The 23913-nt window shown below is 40.6% G+C and overlaps 1 long non-coding RNA gene across 1 annotated transcript in view; it reads left to right on the top strand.

The window, feature by feature from the left end:
* The first annotated feature begins 12173 nt into the window (after positions 1-12173).
* The window catches only part of LOC140086263 (uncharacterized), an 83231-nt gene continuing 71491 nt past the window's right edge, over positions 12174-23913 (top strand). Inside the window, exon 1 of the long non-coding RNA XR_011849961.1 lies at positions 12174-12262. This is a non-coding gene — a long non-coding RNA (uncharacterized lncRNA). The remainder of the gene's footprint in view (positions 12263-23913) is intronic.

Genomic DNA, 23913 nt, shown 5'->3' on the forward strand with positions numbered 1-23913 from the left:
AAGCTAATAGAACACCCTAACGCTTTCCCTGACCAGCAGCAGCTCTCTCCCTAGCGGCATCCAGAGACAGAATGATCCGAGCAGCGCGGCCAGCGGCTAGTCTATCCCAGGGTCACCTGATCTGGCCAGCCAACCACTGCTATCGACGTGTAAGGGTACCACGTCATGCTGGGTGGAGTGCAGAGTCTCCTGGCTTGTGATTGGCTCTGTTTCTGGCCGCCAAAAAGCAAAACGGCGGGAGCTGCCATTTTCTCGAGCGGGCGAAGTATTCGTCCGAGTAACGAGCAGTTTCGAGTACCCTAATGCTCGACCGAGCATCAAGCTCGGACGAGCATGTTCGCTCATCTCTAATTAAACTCTTTCCTATTAATTAATTAGTTCAGTTCTGTTGTTAGGACATACAGTTTGGTTACAGGAATTGGAACAACACACATTGAATATAACTAGTTAGAAAGGAACTTCTGGATTCCTTCAAAGTAATCAAGAAATAAGATATATAAATTTTAGGAGCCCCCGGGAACAGACTTGACATTAGACTAGGTTCACAGTAGTAGAGGCACTAGGAGATACCAACATCAGAACTGCAGTAACTATAAGTGTTCAGCTGTCATATGGAGGTATTTTCTTCAGTGACACCAAAAGTAGAATTAAGCATTCCACACATTCAAACTATTTGTGTAAATGCATATAGGCAAGTACAGGTCCATAAAGGAGAGAAAGAAATGCATGTTGTGACTGCTCTCGACTATAGAATATCTTGAACAAATAATTTATCTCTGTATAGTCATAGTAGCTGTCCATAACTGGACTAGCCCTTAACACATTCATGCAATGTGATGTACAGAAACAGAATAGGACCATTGACAGGAAGGGTTTAACTATAATTTGGTTAAATATAACCACATGTAGTCGGTATGCCATAATAAATGAAAATAGACAAATGTTTTCTTTAAATGCATTTTGTAAATGCCCATATTTATTATAGTATAATACAGTATGATTCTATTAAGACAAAGAAAGAAGTAATAAATTAAATAATTCTGCAAGCTGCATTTACTTCTGGCTTCTTTGAGTTGGTATGATCATGGAGATACCAATTTATGTAGGTTTTAATGTGTTTTAAAATGTCCTTATTTTGCTATATTTTGATGCCAATAGCTTTTTTGTACTATGCTGTACTGAGTGTAAGTTGTAATTTTTTTGCTGGATGCGGTGATATTTTCATTGATACCATTTCAGGGACTTTTACGAACTTTTAAACAATTTTCAGTCCCATAAAAGCAAAATAGTGGTGATTTGGATATTTTCCCACTATTTTCCAAATAGGGGGTTCACTGCTGGAAATAATAATTTTGATATTTGGATAGATTGGGACTTTTAGGACACGTCAATAACTAACATGTTTCATATTTTATTTGGTGATTTATTTTTATATCAGTTCTAAGGAAAGGATAGTGATTTAAATTTAGAATTTTTTGATAATTTTTTTTCTTCAGCTTTTTCATTTTTTTGGTGCGTTTTTATGTTCTTAGGCCTCCTGAGGTACTAGAACCCTATGGGGTGTTACTTCTCCTAATATATACTGAAATAGTACTGTATTTCAGTATATGGTAGTTTGCCAGATGATCTGGATTGGTCTGCAATAAGTACCAGCAAGGGTTTCAGAGAAAGGATTAAGTGTTTGTTGGAATATGCAGCAAACACCCAGGCTGTATGGTGAGGGAAATGCAGTTCAATACTCCCTTAAAGAGGTTTTCCCACTAAACAAGTTAGGCCCTATCTTCATACCCAATGGGTCATCGAAGCATCCAAAGTGGCAAAAGAAATTGTACTAATACAGATTTTAGTGGACATGATATAGCCATAGCCAATGATATAGCCTACCACCATAATCTACCATTTGATTTCATACATTAAGAACCAAACATACCTTGAAAATGCTGTAGCTACACTGGTGTAGAAACATATCTTCTTTATCCCTGAGTTGAGGGGTTTTGCTAAAAAAAACAATTATAACATTCAGGACCTTGGGGAAGATGGAATGCATTCAGCCTGCCATGCATAAACAAATTACACTGAGCTTCCTAATCTGTCCAGACAGGACTAATCAACCTGAGCTGGATCACTCCTACACAGCAGTGGGGGGATGGTGCAGTGATTGATTACTTCTGCCTTTCAGGCACAATACAGTGATTACATCATTATCTGGAGCAGTGCAAGAGAAGAAGTGCAGGGACCAGGAACAAAAGCGACAAAGCCTCATTATCAGAATTTTATAATTTTTTTTTTCAGCAAAACCACTCAGGGATTAAACAAGATATGTTTCTGCATCAGTGTGGCTACAGCATTCTCAAGGTATCTTTGGTTCATAATGCATGAAATTAAATGGTAGATTTCCTTTAAGCCATACTGACTACCTTTTGTATAATGAGGTTTTTTAGAACCTTTTTAAAAATCCATCAGAACAAGTTCTTCTTTCAATAAATTGTAATAATGTGCACTTTATAAATTATGGAATTACTTAAATTAGCATTTTAAAAAAGTAATACATTTTTTAAATTATAGGGAACCTGTCACCACATTTGTCACAAATACAGCTAGTGGCAGGTTTCTATAGAGCCCTAGTAACTATCTGCCACCCTTCTTTTAGCTAAAAATTCTTTCCTTGTAAACTTGCCTGGTATCTAGGGATCTATAGAGCAGGTTGAGGGGCTTGGCCTAATGTCATGTGACCGGGGTGACCTCATCACAGGTCCTTTAACCTCCTAACATAAGAAAACTATACCCCATGCACATATCTGACCACAGAAAAAAAATCAATGCATCCCTGTATGAACTTCTACTCCTCTCCATGCAGGCTGCTGTAATTTCATGTTATATGATATGCTGTGATTTCATGAGATGTATGCTTGGTGTACAGTTTTCTAATGTTAGGATTCTAAACGACCTGTGATGATGTCACGCTGGCCAAATTCCATTGCTGCTGCTTGCAGAGAAAGCATGGGGAGGAGCTGCTGGATTCAACACCCACCTCGACTCGCTATTGATATCCCTGGATACCAGGTAACATTATGAAGTCGAAAATATGGGAGTCAGTTAGTTTTCTAAGGCTCTATGGGAACCTGCTGTATTTTTTAAAAATATGGTGACGGGTTTCCTTTAAATGTCAAAATATAAAATTTCACTAAATGTACAATATTGGGTAGAATAAATAAGAGATAAAATAAACAATATTGTGCTAATCTTTCAGATTTTTATTCCTGTGTGTTTTTACTTTTCTTTTTATTGCAGAACAGAACAAACACATTTTGACAGAGCATGACAAAAGAATGAGAATTGAAGTACTATTGTTTTAAGTAATTGGACCTTTTAAATAGAGAACATGGAGTATAAAGGCATTTTTAATCCCAAATGAACAACATCAACCACAATACAATGTTCTCGGGGATGGACTGAGTCTGGATCAAGGCTTTTATTTCACAAAAAAAGAAAATAAACATTTAGAAAATTGTTTCGCTATTTCAGAATCATCAAACCAAATCCAGTGCCTTTGTAATGTGTATGCAAAACAATTAGTTTTTGACCTGTAAAGTATGAGAAATATTAACCCTCATTAACATTTATGCTGTATATCGAATTCCACTGTGTGCAAAATATGTAAAACCAAAGAAAATGAAAACTGATTGAAATGAAAGATTTGTTAACATTTCATTTATATAATAAAGTGATGAAAATTTATATTCATAAAACGAAATATATCAGTGCTGCTAGTTTTATGCTGCACGTGTCTTTTAAACTACAGGTAGTTCTTTTTTCAGATCACCATTTAATATTCAATAAAAAGTCATAATGATACTATTTTTCTAATGCAAACCTCATATCAGAGTATTTGTATCAGATTAATACTGGCTGATTAAGTCACTAAGCTTATACAGTTGACTTCAGTATGTTTAACAGCTTATACTTCATTTGCCAAATGCTGAGGCTAGCCATTCTTTGCCATCTCATGGTTTACTACAGAAACTAGTTCCTGGACAGGGCAAAACAGAGGGCATTTATTAAAACCGCAGAACTGGAATTTTTGCCAGTGACAATCCTTTCATATATGTACAGATTTCTTATCCCATATATTGGAACCGTTTTTGCACCATTTTTTAGTAACTTTTAATTAGTTCAAATTCCGAGTCATGGCATTAGCAGGAAATTGGCATAGTCTTTAGAACTACATAATGTTGCGTATAATATATTGCTATAGTTTTGTCTCATTGCCAGGGCTAGAATACTTTCTGTACCCACTGTAATGGTTGGTGATATTAATATCCTGTTTGTGGCACCTTGGCATATGGGAGAGGGAAAACTTTTCAAGATGGACCATTTTGGATCCAACTTTTTTTTCAATGGGAAGAGGGTCAATGTAAGACATCAAACTAATTGAGAATTGCAATGAAAAGTTTATGACGACTTATAAAATGTTTTCAAAGCTGTGGCCATTGTGCTGGATTGTCAATGCAACCCTATTCTCCCACTCTTGATACACTAATAGCAATACCGCAGAAGAAATGCTAGCTCGAGCTTCCAGTATCTGTTGTTTCAGATGCTGCACATCTTGTATCTTTACAGCATAAACAATTGCCGTCAGATGACTCCAAAAATAAAAGTCTAAGGGGGTCAGATTGGGAGACCTTGGTGGCCATTCAACTGGCCCATGACAACAGATCCTCTTTCCAGGAAACTGTTCATGTAGGAATTCTCAGATCTTTGGGGTCATCTGAAGACAATTGTCTATGCTGTGAAGATACAAGATGTGCAGAATCTTAAACAATGAATACTGAAAGCTTGTGCCAGCATTTCTGCGGTGTTGATCAGTGTGTCAAGAGTGGGAGTAGAGGGTTGCATTGACAACCCAACAAAATGAGCATAACTTGTAAATAACTCATAAATAGAGATGAGCGAGCACTAAAATGCTCGAGTGCTCGTTATTCGAGACAAACTTTTCCAGATGCTCGAGTGCTCGTCTCGAATAACGAGCCCCATTGAAGTCAATGGGAGACTCGAGCATTTTTCAAAGGGACCATGGTTCGGGAATAAAATGTGTTAATTAATTGAAAAAGAATGTCTTCTGATAAGTTAGCAGATGTATGCAAACATCTGCAATCTATTCTTCACTGTTCCGCGTGTATATTATCTCCCGACAAGTTAGCAGATGTGAAGAACAGTGAAGAATAGAATAAAAACAGTGAACACAGGATCAGAAGTGAAAAACACAGTGAAGAATAGAATAAAAACAGTGACCACAGGATCATTTAAGTGAAAAACACAGTGAAGAATAGATTGCAGATGTTCGGCACATCTGCTTACTTGTCGGGAGATACGCTGTCCCGGGATCCGCTGCTCTTCTTCCACTGAAGTCTCCCCGATGTCTCCGTGCCCCTCGATGTCTCCGTGCCCCTCGATGTCTCCGTGCCCCTCGATGTCTCCGTGCCCCTCGATGTCTCCGTGCCCCTCGATGTCTCCCCGTGCCCCTCGATGTCTCCGTGCCCCTCGATGTCTCCGTGCCCCTCGATGTCTCCGTGCCCCTCGATGTCTCCGTGCCCCTCGATGTCTCCGTGCCCCTCGATGTCTCCGTGCCCCTCGATGTCTCCGTGCCCCTCGATGTCTCCCCGTGCCCCTCGATGTCTCCGTGCCCCTCGATGTCTCCGTGCCCCTCGATGTCTCCGTGCCCCTCGATGTCTCCGTGCCCCTCGATGTCTCCCCGTGCCCCTCGATGTCTCCGTGCCCCTCGATGTCTCCCCGTGCCCCTCGATGTCTCCCCGTGCCCCTCGATGTCTCCGTGCCCCTCGATGTCTCCGTGCCCCTCGATGTCTCCGTGCCCCTCGATGTCTCCGTGCCCCTCGATGTCTCCGTGCCCCTCGATGTCTCCGTGCCCCTCGATGTCTCCCCGTGCCCCTCGATGTCTCCCCGTGCCCCTCGATGTCTCTGTGCCCCTCGATGTCTCCGTGCCCCTCGATGTCTCCGTGCCCCTCGATGTCTCCCCGTGCCCCTCGATGTCTCCCCGTGCCCCTCGATGTCTCCGTGCCCCTCGATGTCTCCGTGTCCCTCGATGTCTCCGTGCCCCTCGATGTCTCCGTGCCCCTCGATGTCTCCGTGTCCCTCGATGTCTCCGTGCCCCTCGATGTCTCCGTGCCCCTCGATGTCTCCGTGCCCCTCGATGTCTCCGTGCCCCTCGATGTCTCCGTGCCCCTCGATGTCTCCGTGCCCCTCGATGTCTCCGTGCCCCTCGATGTCTCCGTGCCCCTCGATGTCTCCGTGCCCCTCGATGTCTCCCCGTGCCCCTCGATGTCTCCGTGCTGCCGCTGCCCCATGTCTCTGTGCTGCTCACCGTGTTCTTCACACATATATATTGTTCTTCACATACTATTTTGTTCGCACCGTTCCGCGCGTATCTTCCGACAAGTAAGCAGATGTGCCGAACATCTGTAATCTATTCTTCACTGTGTTCTTCACTGTGTTTTTCACTTAAATGATCCTGTGTTCACTGTGTTCACTGTTTTTATTCTATTCTTCATTGTTCTTCACTGTGTTTTTTTAATTAAATGCTCGATCTCGAGCAGGGGAAATACTCGTCCGAGCAACGAGCCGTCTCGAGTACCTTAATACTCGAACGAGCATCAAGCTCGGACGAGTATACTCGCTCATCTCTACTCATAAAATAATAAATTACATTAAAACCAAGTACACCATTATTTTTTCTTGTGAAAATATCAATAAGTTTGATGTGTACCATGACCTTCTTTTTATTGGAAAAGAAAAAGTTGTAGCCAACTTCAAAATGACCGCCATGATCAACAACCTGAATAGTTTTCCCCCTCCCATACACTAATGTGTCACAAACAGGAAGTTGATATCACCAACCATTCCCATTTTATTTAGGAGAATCCATATAAATGGCCCACCCTGAAAACACACACATCTCCTCAGGCCGGTGTCCTTGCTCCAACACTGTACATGCACATTGCAGTATGGGAGCTACTCTGGACACTAAACCAGAGGAAGTAGCCCACATCACTTCCGGTGCATGGCACACCTTTGCCAAATATGTGGTGGCCATATTTGAAGTGGGAAACTAACCTGGACTCACTATAGGTCATGTACATAAGGCCTAAGAATGTTTATAGATATCTATTTGGTTGCCTCTGTAAAAGTAAATCTCCACCTAAGATTATCGGCTTATCTATCTTATCTTATTTGCATCATCCTCAAGTGGAACTCCAGATATATGTATATACATAGAATATAATATAACAAAGAAAGTTTAATAAATCTGAGGTCCTCACATTTACAATGTTTTAAATATGCTTAATTAGAATAATAAGGCAATGCAACAATTTGTTAAATAGGTTTGTACCGTACATCAGATATCCGGCAGCATTAGCGGCATAATTAAATGATAAAAAATAGCCTAATAATTTACAGTAATTGAAATGGTTGTCAGACTCCTTTGAAAAATATGTTTTGTCTTTATATATTCATAAGTACAGAATGTCTTTATTCTTACAAAAAGCATTTTGTTCTCATCAACAACATATAACATAACATTTTTATAAATCCAAGTACTTCAGCAAGAGAAGGCTTTAATTGAACCCCTATAGTCTGTGCTTTAAATGATGTACACTTAAAAGTTGAAAGAGGTTATAAACATTTCAGTTTTTTGTAGGAATATAAATTCCAAGAGAACTCTCATGGGTTACACTGAAATTCCCTTCAAAATAAAACAATCTGAAAGAAAATCTAGTGATTTAAGATGTTAAAGGATTTATATCACTATTGGGTGGAATTTTATTAGTTGCTGTGGAAGACGACCTGTCAAGTTCACAGAGTTGTATGCATAAATATAACAGGGAAGATATTGTGGCATCGCAACAAATAGATTAACATGTAAAACAATCATATATAAATTGGAAAAAGTATAGTTGTTTAGAAAAAAGCTTTGGAAGAATGCAGTAAAATTGAATCTACTATAGCTGCTACATTACCCTGTCATATTATGCATATATTATCCAAGGCTGTATTAAAGGAAATCTACTGTGGTAATCTTCTTATACTTGTAATCCATGGCCTATTCCCTTCTAAAATTAACTTTTAAAATTTTGCTAGTGAGCCTGATGGGCTCCTGGGTGTTATCAGAGACCCTCTGTGCTTCAAATTCACTGCCTGTAAAATGTAACTGCCTGTAAAGCTGCCCATGGAGCACAGATACAGTATTTTGGCAAGGCACATCTCTGGCCAAAGTTACAAAATTTCTGCAGCACTCAAAGTTTCTAAGAGTGGTCTCGATAATACTTAAATGGAGGAAGTTTGGAATGACCACAACTCTTCCTCGACCAGGCCATCCAGCCAAACTAAGAAATCGTGGGAGAAGAGCCTTGTAAAGAGATAGTTAAAGAAAAACCCCAAGATCACAGTGGCTGAGCTCCAGAGATGCAGTACGCAGATGGGAAAAAGTTCCGCAAAGACAACTATAACCGCATCCCTCCAACAGTTGAGCTTTATGGCAAAGTGTGCTGATGGAAGCCTCGGCCCAGTGCAAGACATATGGGGAATTGCATACAGTTTGCAAAAAACACATGATGGACTCCCAGACTATGAGAAATAAGATTCTCTGTTCTGACAAGACGAAGATTTTTTTTTTGGTGTTAATTCTAAGCAGTAAAAAAACAGGCATTGCTTATCAACTGCCAAATACAATCCCAACAGTTAAACATGGTGGTGGCAGCATCATGCAATGGGAGTGTTTTTTAGCTGCAGGGACAGTTACAATTGATAGAAAGATTAATGTGGCAAAGAACAGAGATATCCTGGATGCAAATCTCTTCCAGAGTGCTCTGCACCTCAGACTGGTCCAAAGGTTCACTTTTCAACAAGACAATGACCCTAAGCACAAAGCTAAAGTATCAAAGCAGTGGCTTCAGAACAACTCTGTGTCTATTCTTGACTGGCCCAGCCAGAGCCCTGACCTAAAAAATATCTGTCCACCAACGTTTACTATCCAACCTGAAGGAAATGGAGAGGATCTGCAAGGAAGAATGGCAGAGGATCCCCAAATCCTGGTGTAAAAATCTTGTTGCATCATTCACAAGACTCGTGGCTGTATTATCTCAAAATGTGCTTCTACTCAATACTGTGCAAAGGGTCTAAATGACCATGTGATATTTCAGTTTTTCTTCTTCTTCTTATTTTCTGTCAAGATAGAATACAGAGTTTACATTAAAGTAAATTGACCTTATCATTAATAATTGACCTTATCTATTGTCTGAAATGAAACAAAAAAGGGGAAAAAATGTAAAGGGTTCTGAATACTTTCTATACCCACTGTATAATTAATAATATTAGATATCCCTTTACATATAAAAGACGAAGTTGGGAAAAAAACACCTAACCACAAAAGAACCCTCACCTATTTAACATTCTTCTGTCCATAACAATCTGTGTAATAAAGCTTAATCATTGCTGGATCGATATGGTAAAAGTTGTCCAAAATAATATAACTTGATATTTCAAGTTATCAAAACAAGCGTGTGCTTGAAACTAATGACGTATGGTGAACAGCCTAAAGAAAAAATGCAAAACAAAAAATTATGATGTTATATTCCTCCACCTAGAAAGAAGTAATACAATCCAATCAATAATCTATAAACTCCCCAATATGATTTATCTGTGAAATGCACCATATTCTGCAAAAAGTAAGTCATTATATGTCCACATTAACAAAAATAAAGCATTTTATAGCCTGTAACATGTGACACTGCAAAACTTTAAAACCATCTCATCTTTTACTGAAAGAATGTCAACAGCATAGAGAGAAATGTATAAGGGTAATCCATAAGTATAACAATGGCAAAGGGCCAAAAACTGCCCCCATCTCCTGAATACTCCCTAATCCCTAATCCTGGAGTAAGTGTCAAAATTTTCCATTGAATACTAATGGAAGTTAAGCTGGTGTAATATGTTCAGTACACTTCTTTGTGGATTCTTTTAATGGTCTAGTGTCCATAATGGGGAAAAAAGCAAAAACATCTAAATCTGCTTTACCAACAGAACTTCTTGCTGGCCAGCTTTGTATGCCCACATATATTACAGTATGGTATGCAAGGGACAACCCTCTACTTTTAGAGAGCCAGTGATGTGGCCATATAGTGGAACCACATTTGAGGATATCTTACCTCATTTTGGAAACAACATTCTTAAAAAGGAATGTATCAAGGGTTGTTTAGCATTTAGAGCCCCAATGGGTATTTCCAGTACACTTTACAATGTTATATGTACAGTGAAAAGTAAATTAAGATTTTTTTAGTGCCCAAAATGTATCCTGCTGGAATCAATAGAGAGACACACTGAGGGTCATTTACTAAGGGCCCGATTCGCGTTTTCCCGACGCGTTACCCGAATATTTCCGCCAATTCTCCCTGAATTGTCCCAGGATTTTGGCGCACGCGATCGGACTGTGGCGCATCGGCGCTGGCATGCACGCGATGGAAATCGGACGAAAACCCGACGGATTCGAAAAAAACGCCGCATTTTTAAAAAATTATGTGTCGCGGGGCTTGCACTTACCTTCACTAGGAATAGGCCGGTGAACTTGAGTGCATTCCGATGCTCTTCAGCGCAGCAGCGCCACCTGGTGGACGTCGGAAGAACTACCTTATTGAATCCCGGCCAGACCCTAATCCACTGCAGAGAATGCGCAGCTGGATCGCGAATGGCCCGGGTAAGTAAATCTGCCCCACTGTTCACAAGAGATGACCCACATAGCAGTTGATGTATTTGTGTATGTTCAATGACCAAAACATTGGGCACTGAAAGAAAGAATTCCTTGCTTCATGAGCTGTTCTTTACTTTTGTAGAGCATACCTGAGGTTTTTCTTGAATGTCTGCTTTATTTTGGCAGGATCTTTATGCATACTCTCTTTTAGGTGCAATGTAGACCTGCACAATGCACTATGAGACACATGCAAGTGCAATGCGTTTTTCACCAGCCAATTGCCAAAGAAAAGATAAAATGCAATCATGAGTCTTGAAAATGAGTTGTAAACGAATGAAAAATGCAAAAATGATACTGACCCCTAGCAAAAACTGACTAAAAATGCAGATAAAAACATTGCTTTTTCACGTGTTGTGCTCTGATGGGATCTGCTACGCAAGTGTGAAAGAGGCCTTACCCTTTAAATCAACCTTTAAAGGCAAAACATATCCTCTCTAGAATAATACATTATTAGATCTTCATATTCTTTCATTAAAATACTAGTATTTCTTTATTCTAGCACATACATTACCCATTGAGGATATGTTTTTTACAATCCACCTTCCAAATGTCTCAACCTTTTTTTATTTACAGAGCTGTATATTCAGTTGGACAAATTGTACTTCCATTTCGTACCATTTAATATCCCTTCCATTTTACTAAGAACCTAAAATGATGGTTATAACCTTGGAATTAAAAAAATAAAACTGGTCAAAATTATACTTAATCTTTAATTTGTGGGTCAGCAATATACCATATTTTCTGGACTATAAGACGCACTTTTTAGCAAGAAAAAATCTTGCTTAAAAGTGCCTGTGTCTTATAGTCCGGAGGTCAGGAGGATCCAGCACTGCCAGACCCTCCTGACCGATGTAAGAGAGATCGGGTGATTCCCTGATACAGAGCTGCACCCGATCTCCCAGAGAGGAGCCTCTGGACTGCTTTCACCTCTCCCTGATGTCCTACTGGTACAGGACCTGCGGTGATGTCAGAATCATGTGAATGATCACATGCTTCTTACATCACCGCAGGTCTCATACTGTCATGCTGCGCTGGGACAGGGTGAGAAGAAGAGGAATGGGGGAAGTATGTCTGTGTGTGTGTGTATAGGTGAGCTGAGTGAGTGTGTATAGGTGAGCTGTGTGTGTGTGTGTGTGTATAGGTGAGCTGAGTGAGTGTGTATAGGTGAGCTGAGTGAGAGTGTATGTGTGTGCTTCTGTGTGTGTGTGTGTATATAGGTGAGCTGAGTGAGTGTGTATAGGTGAGCTGAGCGAGTGTGTATAGGTGAGCTGAGTGAGTGTGTACAGGTGAGCTGAGTGTGTAAATATATGTCTGTGTGTGCTGTGCTTTAATGCGACCAACAGGAATATTTTAATTGGTGTAAAATATATTTTTCCTTTTTTTGGAAGCCTAAATCTGGGGTGCGTCCTATAGTAAGAAGCGTCTTATAGTCCGAAAAATACGGTAAGTGGTCTTAGCTTTTTTTTTTTTTTAATTAGAAAAGTTTTATTAATTTTTCACATAAAATTGAACACATACCATATGTCTATCCCAAAATTTCTTGCGTCTCTTACATATAAAAGTTCCATACAAAAATGTCTTTACTGTAAGTTAGTTTACATTCCAGTCTGAACCCATATAACATTTTATGCACAGTACACGCAAAGACAGAGATATGGCATCTTTACCTAGTATAATCTACCAGTGAATATAGACCGGTTTCTATTATCTCCATAGCCCCCTTCCCTCCCTCTCCCCCCCCCCCCCCTGGCAGGAGGAAAAAAACAAAAAAAAACAAAGAAGGATGTATATTAATTTCACTTAACTTTTTGGGTGGTTCTTAGAGATGTAAATTTTTCCATATACCAGTTTATCTATTTCCATTTTTCCCAGGTTCTAGCCCATTTCATCATTGTACCTCTCTTTTCCGCTTGGATTATTTCGTATTCTTTTACCTTAAAAGATAAATTTATCCACCTCCATATTGTTAGTTTCGCACTGCTGTTACTTCCCCATTCTCTTACAATAAGTACTTTCGCCAACATCAATAATTTGAGAATAATTGCACAGTGAATGGGTCCAATCTCAACGGAGCTAATTCTACCAACGATAGCTAACGAGATGGACGGGCACAGGGTTAGTTCTAAAATATTATTCAACCGCTGGAATACTTTACTCCAGAACTCAAAGATTACTGGGCAAAACCAGATTATATGAATAAAATCAGCTCCATCTTCTCCGCATTTATAACAAGTGGACGACCCCCTAATTTTCATCCTTTGCAGGTCACTGGGAGAGTAATACAACATATAGAGAATCTTAATCTGTATTAATCTGTGGTTTTCATTTATCGACCCTATCCCGGCGTTTCTGCAAATCCCAACCCACTCCTCCCTCGATACGGCTCCTACCCATCTTTCCGACCTCTCTTGTGATTTATGAAAGGGCCCCACAGAGTACCCCTTAACCAAAAATGTATAAATACCCGCTATCAATCCCTTTCTTTTCCCTGTGTTTTGCACAAATTCTAGACAGTCATGTGAGCTAATTTCTAAGTGTTTTCTTATTCTAATTGCGTTAATCGCGTGGGCTAATTGAAAATATCTCAAGAAATCCTTTTCCCCTATTGTGTATTTGTCTTTCAAAAAGTTAAAGTTTACTATTCTTCCATTTTCTATTATCTTTGAAAAATATCTAATACCCTTCCTCTCCCAAAAAATTGAGTCCGGTATTCTCCCTAATTCGGGAAATTCTTGGTTGTGCCATAGTGGAGTGCAATCTAATATTCCGTTAATGTGCAACATTTTTTTGACCTCTTGCCAACCCTTAAACATAGCCCTTTTCATACTAACTTATTCTCCTTACGTTCTATATTCTTTTCCAGTGCCTCTAATACCGAGCTCGAGTGATTTTCTCTCATTATAAGCGCTTTAACTGGATCCCTCTCATCCTTCCAGCCCACTATCCTCGATAGCTGAGCTGCAAGATAGTATCCAAAGAGAAAAGGCATCCCTATCCCTCCTTCTGAAATGGGCTTGTGCCAGTACCTAAGCTTGATTCTTACTCTTTTCCTGCCCCAAATTAGTTCATTGAACAAGGATTCCATGGCCTTAAAAAATGAGCTGTCTATCCATATGGGGCAGGCTGCCAGGAAAAAGAGGATTTGTGGTAAAAGAACCATTTTAATCAGCGCAGCTCTGTCTGCAAATGAGAGTGGCAGCTTATCTCATAACTGTATTCTTCCTCTCGTTGCCTTAATCAAAGGTCTTAAATTTAGGGTATCGTATTCCTCTATCTTCGCGGAAATTTTAACCCCAAGGTATTTAAGGTACTCCCTGCACAAGACAATTTCACTCATATCCAACTGTTCTCCCCTGTACCCGTCTAGAGGTAACAGACAGGTTTTTTTTCCAATTTATTTCAAACCCAGAATATTGACCAAACTCACTAACAATCTCAACTATCCTGGGTATTGACTTCGGGGATTCCTGTACTCAAAACAATACATCATCTGCGTATAAACACAGTTTATCCTCCATTCCTTGGCTGCCCCCTCCCCTAACTCTCCCATCTGATCTGATCCAGATGGCCAACGGTTCGATGAAAAGAGCAAAAAGGAGAGGGGAGAGGGGGCAACCCTGTCTAGTGCCTCTGTTCAGAAAAAAAGATTCCGACTCTGTCCCGTTTACAGTAACCCTAGCTTTTGGTGAACTATAGAGGCTTTTAACCCATTTCATAAAAATGGGGCCAAAGCCAAATCTACGCAGGGCTTCCCACAGGAACCTCCACTCGACCCTGTCAAACGCCTTAACCGCGTCTAATGACAGGATCGAGCGGAGGCCCCCCTCTCCTTCCTCCATGGATGCAAATAATCTATTCAGACAGTCGTTCACGTTTCTTCCTGGGATAAACCCCTTTTGGTCCTCGTGAATAATGTTGGTAATTACCTTCTGAAGCCTTCGAGCAAGTACTTTCGCTAATATTTTAGCATCTGTGTTTATTAAGGAGATTGGTCTATATGACCCCATATCAAGCGGGTCATTCTCCTTTTTAGGGATCAAGATTATGCGTGCTTCTGCCATGGTTTCGGAGACCCTCCCTCTCTTATAAGTTTCTTCCATCATCTCTAGCATCATTGGCAACAGTGCCGTTTTATATCTTCTATAGAATCCGAACGGAAGACCGTCCGGTCCTGGGGCTGTATCTTTAGTGCATGAGTCAATTGTTTCCTCCAATTCTGTAAGGGTAATTGGTGCTTCTAACATGTCTGCCTGTTCTTGAGATAGCCGTGGGAAATTAATTTCTCCCAGATATCTCTCAATCTCCCCGTCATCTTTATTACATGAGCTCTCATATAGGGCCTTATAAAAGTTTCTAAATTGTAACTGGATCTGATCATGGTCGTTGTATAGTTTCCCATCTTGACCTCTAATAGCTGTTACCGTCTTGTTACCGCTCCGCGTATTTTGTATCATTTTAGCCAGCAGTTTCCCTGGCTTTCCTCCTTCTGTAAAATTTGATTGTCCGGCAAAGAAGATCTGATGTTGGGATTTCTCCACCAGGAACCCTTTATATTTTTCTTTTGCTTCTATATAGCTGTTCTTATTTTCTGCCCCCCCCCCTCCACCCTCTACCATTTTTTTGAAAGTCTGTTCAACTGCACTCCTCAGGGCTTCTTCTTTCCTTTTATATTCCTTTTTAGCTAAGTTGATGGTGTGTGACAATGTACTTCTAATAAACATTTTGAGAGAGTCCCACACAATCAAGTTATTTGTAGAATTAACATTCCTTTCCCAATATTCCTTTATTTTCTGTTCAATGTCCCCTATAGACCCTATTATAGTCAACCAATGGGGATTGAGTTTGAAAGCTCTCTCTCTCCTTGGAGTGTTACCGAGTGTCACCAAAACCGGGGCGTAATCCGAGATCAGGATTTGTTCATACCGCATAGTCGAAACTTCCCCCAGCATATCTTGGCTAGCCAAGCCGTGATCTATCCTGGACATGGTGTTATGTGTTTTACTATAACAGGAGAAAGCCCGCTTTATGCCATATTTGGCCCTCCAGATATCATATAGTCCTATATCGTCACAGAAATTACTACATTTAAGGCCTTCATTATCTTTGATTTTTGTTCCCCTAGAATATTCAGACGATCCAGTTTGGCATCACCCATAACTAGAATTTTCTTTCATTCCCTGCTCTCGATGAATTTAACTAATTCGTATATTACCTTTAAAGAGAAAGGGGGGGGGGCATACAGAAACGCCAAGATACATTCCGAATCTCCTAAAATACAGTGCAAAAAAACGAACCTTCCACACTTGTCAATACTTTCCCCCATCATTCTGTAGTCTATGTTTGAGTGTATTAGTACTGACACCCCTCTTGAGTATATGTCCCCATAGGAGTGATATTCCCAACCCACCGAGCGCTTCTTTACCCGATATACAAACTCCTGTGTCAGATGTGTCTCTAGTAAAACAATAATTGATGGTAAGTGCTTATTGATCACATCAAATATCATACACCGTTTCCTTCTTTCACTTAAACCTCTAACGTTCCAGCATAGAACCCTGGTTTCTTTTATCATCCTTCGACTTTAAGACCTAGAACCAACAACAACCCCAAAAAAACACAATATAAAACAAAACAAAAAACATCCTCCTGCCAGTACCTCCCCCTATCCCCTGTCCCCCAACCTGATCCGCTCTACCTTCAATCAAGCAGATCCCTTCTTTCCGCCGTCGCCCTCTCACCATCCCCTCGCAGCCCACTACAAATCATGGCAGAAAATTTTTCTTAATGTTTGCCTTAACACCTCAATTGATTCAAATTCCCTTTCTTTCCAGCCATTCTGATGCTTCTTCTGGCATGTTAAAGAACCATGTTTTGTTATCTGTTATAACCCTCAGCTTGGAGGGAAATAAAAGGGAGAATTGGATTTTTGCTTCATAAAGTCTTTTCTTTACTGCCCCGAAGCTAGCTCTGGCTTTCTGCGTTTCCCTTGCGTAATCTGAGAATATTGCAACTCTATTACTATTTATCATTAACTCTTTCTCTTTTCTTCTTGAATTTCTAATTATATAGTCCCTATCTTGCGAATTTAAACATTTCGCCAGAATTGTTCTGGGTGGAGCTCCTGGGACTGGTTTGCGGGAGGGGACTCTATGAGCTCTTTCTATGATAAAGCTAGGAGAAAGGCCTTCTGGCCCGAATATACCCCATAACCATTTCTGTATGGTATCTGAGGATACATTTTCCCCACTCTCTTCAGGATAGCCGACTATTCTCAGATTAGATCTCCGAGTTCGGTTCTCGAGATCAATCAGTTTTTCTCTAATATTAACATTTTCTTCCCTTAATCTCTTTACCTCCTCCTGTATGCCTTTTACCTCGTCTGCTGTTTTCTTTACATTTTTCTCTACCATTTTGAATTTTCCCTTCATTGAATTAAGATCGTCTTTTATAGTGGAAGTGTCAGCTCTTACACTGCCTAGCTCTTTTTTAAGCTCTATTATGTATTCTTTGGTTTCCTGTGTTGTAGCTAATATTTGAGCTAAGATACCTTCGGGATTAGTATCTCCGTCTCCCGCCTTCTCACTAGTTGGCCCTGCGGGTTGTCCCTCTTCTCTGTTATTTTGTCTCGTTTTAGATGGTGATGCCTTCCACATCTTGTCCAGACCAGTTGATTTTCTTTCTGGTTTCTTAGGGGCCATATCTGCCACTTGTTCAACTGTTCCCTCAGCCCTACTTTACTAAGAAGAGCCTGCTTTAAAGCTAATGTGTCTCAGTTCTCCCTTGTATCTTTATATTCCTTAAACCATCGGTGCAGACATATATATACAAAGTTAAATAAGCATTGACCACAGTTCACCTTTGAGCCTCTACGATATCCGATATTGATTACAGTAAAATTACTATAGTTCACACTTTGGCTCTCTGCAGTGTTTACACAATATTTCCAGCAGTGTTACTGTAGGGCAGAGTTCACACTCAGTCCCACGCCAGGCTTGTTATTGGCGCAGAAATGTGAAAGACAGAATCCTGTGCATACAGGGAAGAAGACAATAAATTGAGGGAAAAAAAAAAAAAGTTCCAGCTCAAAACACGATTCCCAACTCCGACACAATTCACTAAATACTATTCTGTGGACGTAGTCACAGTAATGTTATTATAGGTCATAGTTCACACTTAGTCCTCTGCAATGTTGGATAGTGATTCCTATAGTGTTACTATATGTCTCAGCTCACATTCAAACCTCTACTTTGTTAGTGTATTGTTAGTGCAGCCGAGTTAAGAACGCCATTTCACACATAAGGATGAGTCTCAGGTACCGTTAGTGGAGGAACTTAGTTAGTGCTGGGTAGTGAAGCTACAGCTTCTGTGATGTTGCTATAGGTCACAGTTCACATTTAGTCCACTGCTGTTGTAAACAGTAAAATCAACGGTACTGCAATAGAGCACAGTTCGCACTTAATCCTCTGCCAAGCTTGTTAGTATGTTGTTAATGTAGACAAATTAAACGCTCTGTCCCATGAGCAAGCAAGAGTTAGTTGAATTAGCAGCAAAGAAAATATAGCGGCAAAAAGAAAAAATGGTCACAGTCCCCTTCCAGCAAGTTGTTCAACGGATGAACGGGTTAGTATATCGAGCTAAAAAGGTACACCTAATGAAACAAAGCTGGCCGGCTTGGCACGTCAAACGTCTAAAGCATCAGGCTACAGTCAGGCTACCAAAAAAAAAAAAAAAGGGAACGGTAGTGGCAGCGATCAGAAGGGCTGGGGAAGGGACCACCCGGATGTGCCCGGCACAGCCCTACCCCCACAGCATGCCTCCCACCACGTCCGCTCTGCTCCCACCAAGCGGCAGTGGTGAGCCGCAAGCCGGGGGCAGTAAGCTGCACCCCCCACACCACACGTGGGATGGCCCTATCCACTCAGACCCATCCTTTCGCCCCTTATATCCCCCTGTGGTGCCTGTATTGTGCCTGTTTTGTGTCTCTCCCAGAGCCTCTGGTCCGGCCTCTCTGAGGATTCTCCACAAACACTGGGTACCTCCTAACGCGCTCCACTGCGCTTACGGATTCGTCACCGGCCGGCTTTTCGTGGCGTGCGGGATGAGCCGCGAGTTGGCGCTGCCTAAGTGCTGGTCTTCAGGGCTCCATGGGGCTGGTGTCCGCGTCCGGCATAGAGTCGGTGTCGGCGCTCAGCTTGCGATGTTCCGTGAGCAGCGAAGGCACGGCGGGAGGCGGGAACGACGTCAGCTACGTCATCCCGTCACGCAACCCTCTTAGCTGGTCTTAGCTTTTATTGATTCCTTTTTGGGAAATATATAATTGTTTGATCACTTTTTTGACAAGGAAACTTGTCTCCAGCGTGTCACAGAGCTCAGATCTCAGAGGTATTGGCTGCTGGGGGTAAATGTTGCAAGGGTGATGCAGCAGGGGTTAAGCTTTCTCCCTCTGCCCCTTCTCTTTCCCTCCTCAGGCAGGGTGTTATTCCTGTGGGGCTCCCTATGGCTCCCTCACTTTCCCCTGTTACAGGGCTGGCAAGTATGGGGGATTGCTCACTGGTGCTGAGGATTGCCTCGTGGTCAGCACTATGGCAGCTCCGGTCTCTCCATGTTAGGGGAGGGCAGGATGGGCACAATGTTGGTTGTGGTGCCAGGGCACTTCAGGAGCCAGGGACCATGTGTACATTGTGGGCAGTAGCAGGATATTGCTAGGGGTGGAGCTCTTAAACACTGTTAAATGTACAGTACATCTTGTCTGTAGTATAATTCATATACAAGGTGCACCGGACTATAAGACGCACCTTTGATTTAACAGAATTAAAGGTTCACATCTCATTTGAAATTTCCAACATTAACTGACAATGGACGGTTGCAAAATAAATCATTGTATGTTTGTGCTTTGGGATACGTCCTCTTGTTCAGCCCCTACCATAAGCTATTATGGCATTGACTGAATGCATGCTTATTTAATGTAAGCATATATAAGATATATATAAGAATATATAAGAACAGTCTTCTATGCTTTTTCATAGCGTGCCTCAGATGGAGGCCGAAAGGTGGATTTTGCCTATGGATATGTTTAGCGTGTATGTCGCAATCTTTAGTAACATACATGCTGTATGTGATCAAAAAAACAGATGGAAACATTTTTTAAACAATGATTCTTGATAACACAATTACTGTATTTAGATCTCATAATTTGCTTTGCTTTTCTCAGTTCAGATAATTGTCAAACTAATAAACTATATACAATGACTAAGTGATATTTCATTTCCACTATGATTGCCTTAGGATCAATGTGCTTTACAACAAATTGAAAATACAATAGAAGTACCAGGAGTGGGAAGAATAACATCTCAAAATAGATTCTTATAAAATTATGACTTAATCAAATAGTTTTATGAGTCTAGTGAGTTATGTCAATCAATATCTACTGTTAAAAAGCTGTTTCTACTGACAATGATTTTATAGTATTTGATAGCAAATCCTTAAACTTAAGGCAACATATTATCCAAAGCCTGCTACTGCTCACATTTAAAGAGGTTGTCCAATTTGAGGAAAAATATGTATTGTTAAAGTCTGTGGGCGGAATTTATCATTGTATTTTTTTGTCTATGTCTGGCGTTGTTCTGGCACAAGAAATGCTGTTTTGTGACTTTCAAATGCACCAAATGAAAATAGGACAATGCAAAGTCACTTTAAAATAGACCCTGCATGTGCTAAAAATTCATTATTTGTATAGACTAGTTTTCACTATACTGAACTGAATTCATGGTTTTTGTTTTGGTGCAAATTTTCATTTATGCGCATGTTTTGGCGCAAAATGACTCCAGTCACAGGCTGGCATGATAATAGGATAAAAACCACTATCAAATTTACCAATACCAATTTCTCAGATGGACACGTGTGCAAAACATTTTGCAACAAATGCAAAAAAAAACAATATTGGACCAGATGTAGCCCTTGTTTTTTCTGTTGTTTTTGTACCTTTTCATATTGCCACACTGTTTTTGCACCTATACACCAAACTAGCCACACAGCAATAATAAGGATGTTTTCCTCATTTATCCTATCAATCTGGATGTTTTGCTGTGCCTACCTATCATTCATCATTAGTAACTTTTTAATTTAGGTGTAATTTAAGCACAAAAACACTCCAGTCCGAATGTGGACTAAGACTAAGAAGCCAGCACTGAGCTGTTTTGCAGAGCAGTTTATCCCCAGCAACAGAGCTCAGCAGAACCTGAGTGAAGTTGGCCCCCCCACCTTGTTCAAATCAAACAAAATTGGTGTCAAACGTTTGTGCTATGTTTGTGCTAGTTTGTGCCGCTTTCGTTTTTAAGATATTAATGAGAGTTTCCAGTGGTCAGCAGAGGTCAACCAGCCCCCCCACATTGTCCAAACCAAACAAAACTGGTGCCTAACAATTCTGCTACGTTTGTGCTGGTTTGTGCTGCTCAAATTTTTGTTTGTGCTGCTTTTGTTTTGAATATATGAACAAAAAATGAAAGGTCAAAAGTTCAAGCAGCCCCCCACATTAACCAAATCGAACAAAACTGGTGTCAAACGTTAGTGCTACGTTTGTGCTGGTTTGTGCAGCAAAAATTTTCGTTTGTGCTGCTATCATTTTTAATATATTCATACTTTTTTCCAGAGGTCATCAGAGTTCATTTCTTCCAAAGTACAATGTGTTTGCTAGCTCCCCCTGGTGATCAAACTAGGGAAGTGTCACTAAGTTTGTTTTTTACCAGTTCCGCCTAAACACCTTTAACCTATGTAAACACCTGAACATACCGTAAAAATGATAGCGGCACAAACGAAAATTTTTGCTGCACAAACCAGCACTAACGTTTGACACCAGTTTTGTTTGATTCAGTTAAAGTGGGGGGGGGGCTGCTTGAATTTTTGAACTTGAATTTTTTTTTCATTTATTCAAAACAAAAGCAGCACAAACAAAAATGTAAGCAGCACAAACGTAGCAGACTTGTTCAGCACCAGTTTGGTTTGGTTTGGGCAAGGTGGGGGGGGGGGGCTGGTTGACCTCTGATGACCTCTGGAAACTCTCATTAATATCTTAAAAACGATAGCGGCACAAACGAAAATTTCTGCTGCACAAACCAGCACAAACGTAGCACAAACGTTTGACACCAATTTTGTTTGATTTGAACAACGTGGGGGGGGCCAACTTCACTCAGGTCTCAGCAGACACTACATACAGCCGCTGTTTATAGTTAATGTTCTATTTACAAACGATCTGAAAAGCAGCAGCTCAGAACAGGAGAGAAGAGATGTGAGTAGGAGCTACAAATAGTACAGAGAAGTAGCAAGATGATCACACTGGCATTGGAGGCGGAATACTGACCAGAATTGCAGGAGGGCAGCAGAAGATCAGCATTGGAGGATCCCCTCCAGGAGAACTCCCTGCTGTGGAGATCACTGGGAGCAGCTTGTCACACACCTGGGCTCTGATGTGAGTGTTATTCTCATGCTGGGATGTAGGAGAGAAGCCAAGAGGAGCTTGTAGGAGGATTACATGTACCGTAAGCGGACAAATCTAAGAATGCGCCTATGTTGCACTTGAATTGCACCTAAAGTGAAATGTTTAATGAGAGACAGGAACGCACAGATGTTTGTAGCTTGTGATAAGGGCATAAGATTTCGATTGCATGTTGGCAGACAGCATAGATTTAGAAAAGCATGTTGAAATGATATAAAAGTTTATTAGAAAATGTAATCTTTTCATCATGCCCAAAAATCACATTTATTTGCTGACACTGGAGGACCAATTTAACAAGTGCTATCCTTATACTGTTCTCATTGTTTCACACTACATTTTTCAAGTCTATGTCCTGTTTTCTTTTTTTATATAATATGGCAGTAGTGTTCCATAATTTTTTTTACTATACAATACTATTGTCTCAGGTGAGATTTAATTTCTCTCATTTGACACAAAAATCTAAACTGAGACAAATAAAGTAATACAACAAACCAGCCATGATAAATCCCCCAAAGACAACAAATAATCTGTGGTAGCAATGTGTTGATTTAACCCCTTAACGCTCTGCGCCGTAGCTCTACGGCGCAGAGGTATAAGGAGTGTATGAAGAGGGCTCACGGGCTGAGTCCTCTTCATACAAAGGTGGGGGTTTTTGCATTTTGCAGAAAACCCCCACCGCTAATAACCGTGGTCGGTGCTTTCACCGATCGCGGCTATTAACCCTCTCAACGCCGCCGGCAAAGTTGCCGGCGGCGTTTAAGAGACGGCGACGCGTGGGCGGCGATCAGTTGCCATGGTAGCCTCAGGTCTTCTTTTGACACGAGGCTACATGGCTTCTGTAGATTCGTTACAATGAGCCAGTGGCTCATTGTAATGAATGTGCTGCAAAAATGCCATATATTGCAATACAGAAGTATTGCAGTATATGGTAGGAGCGATCTGACCATCTAGGGTTAATGTACCCTAGTTGGTCTAAAAATAGTGGAAAAAAAAAGAAAAAAAAAGTTTAAAATATAAAAAAAATTAATAAAATATTAAAAATTCAAATCACCCCCCTTTCCCTAGAACTGATATAAAACATAATAAACAGTAAAAATCACAAACATATTAGGCATCGCCGCGTCCCAAAATGCCCGATCTATCAAAATATAAAAACGGTTATGGCCGGCGGTGGCCTCCGAGACGGGAAATGGCGCCCAAATGTCCGAAATGCGACTTTTACACCTTTTTACATCACATAAAAAATGAAATAAAAAATTATCAAAATGTCGCACAGACCTCAAAATGGTAGCAATGAAAACGAAGGCTCATTTTGCAAAAATTGACATCTCAAACAGCTCCGTGCGCCAAAGTATGAAAAAGTTATTAGCTTCAGAAGATAGATGACAAAATTTTTTTTTTCTTTTTTGTATACATTCGTTTAATTTTGAAAATGTATTAAAACACAATAAAACCTTTATAAATTTGGTATCACCGTGATCGCACCGAACCAATGAATAAAGTAGCCATGTTATTTGGAGCGAAGAGTGAAAGTCGTAAAACTGAGCCCACAAGAATGTGACAGTTTTTTTTCAATTTTTCCACATTTGGAATTTTTTTTCAG

This window comes from Engystomops pustulosus, chromosome 1 (genome assembly GCF_040894005.1).
Source record: "Engystomops pustulosus chromosome 1, aEngPut4.maternal, whole genome shotgun sequence".
Taxonomy (NCBI): Eukaryota; Metazoa; Chordata; class Amphibia; order Anura; family Leptodactylidae; genus Engystomops; species Engystomops pustulosus.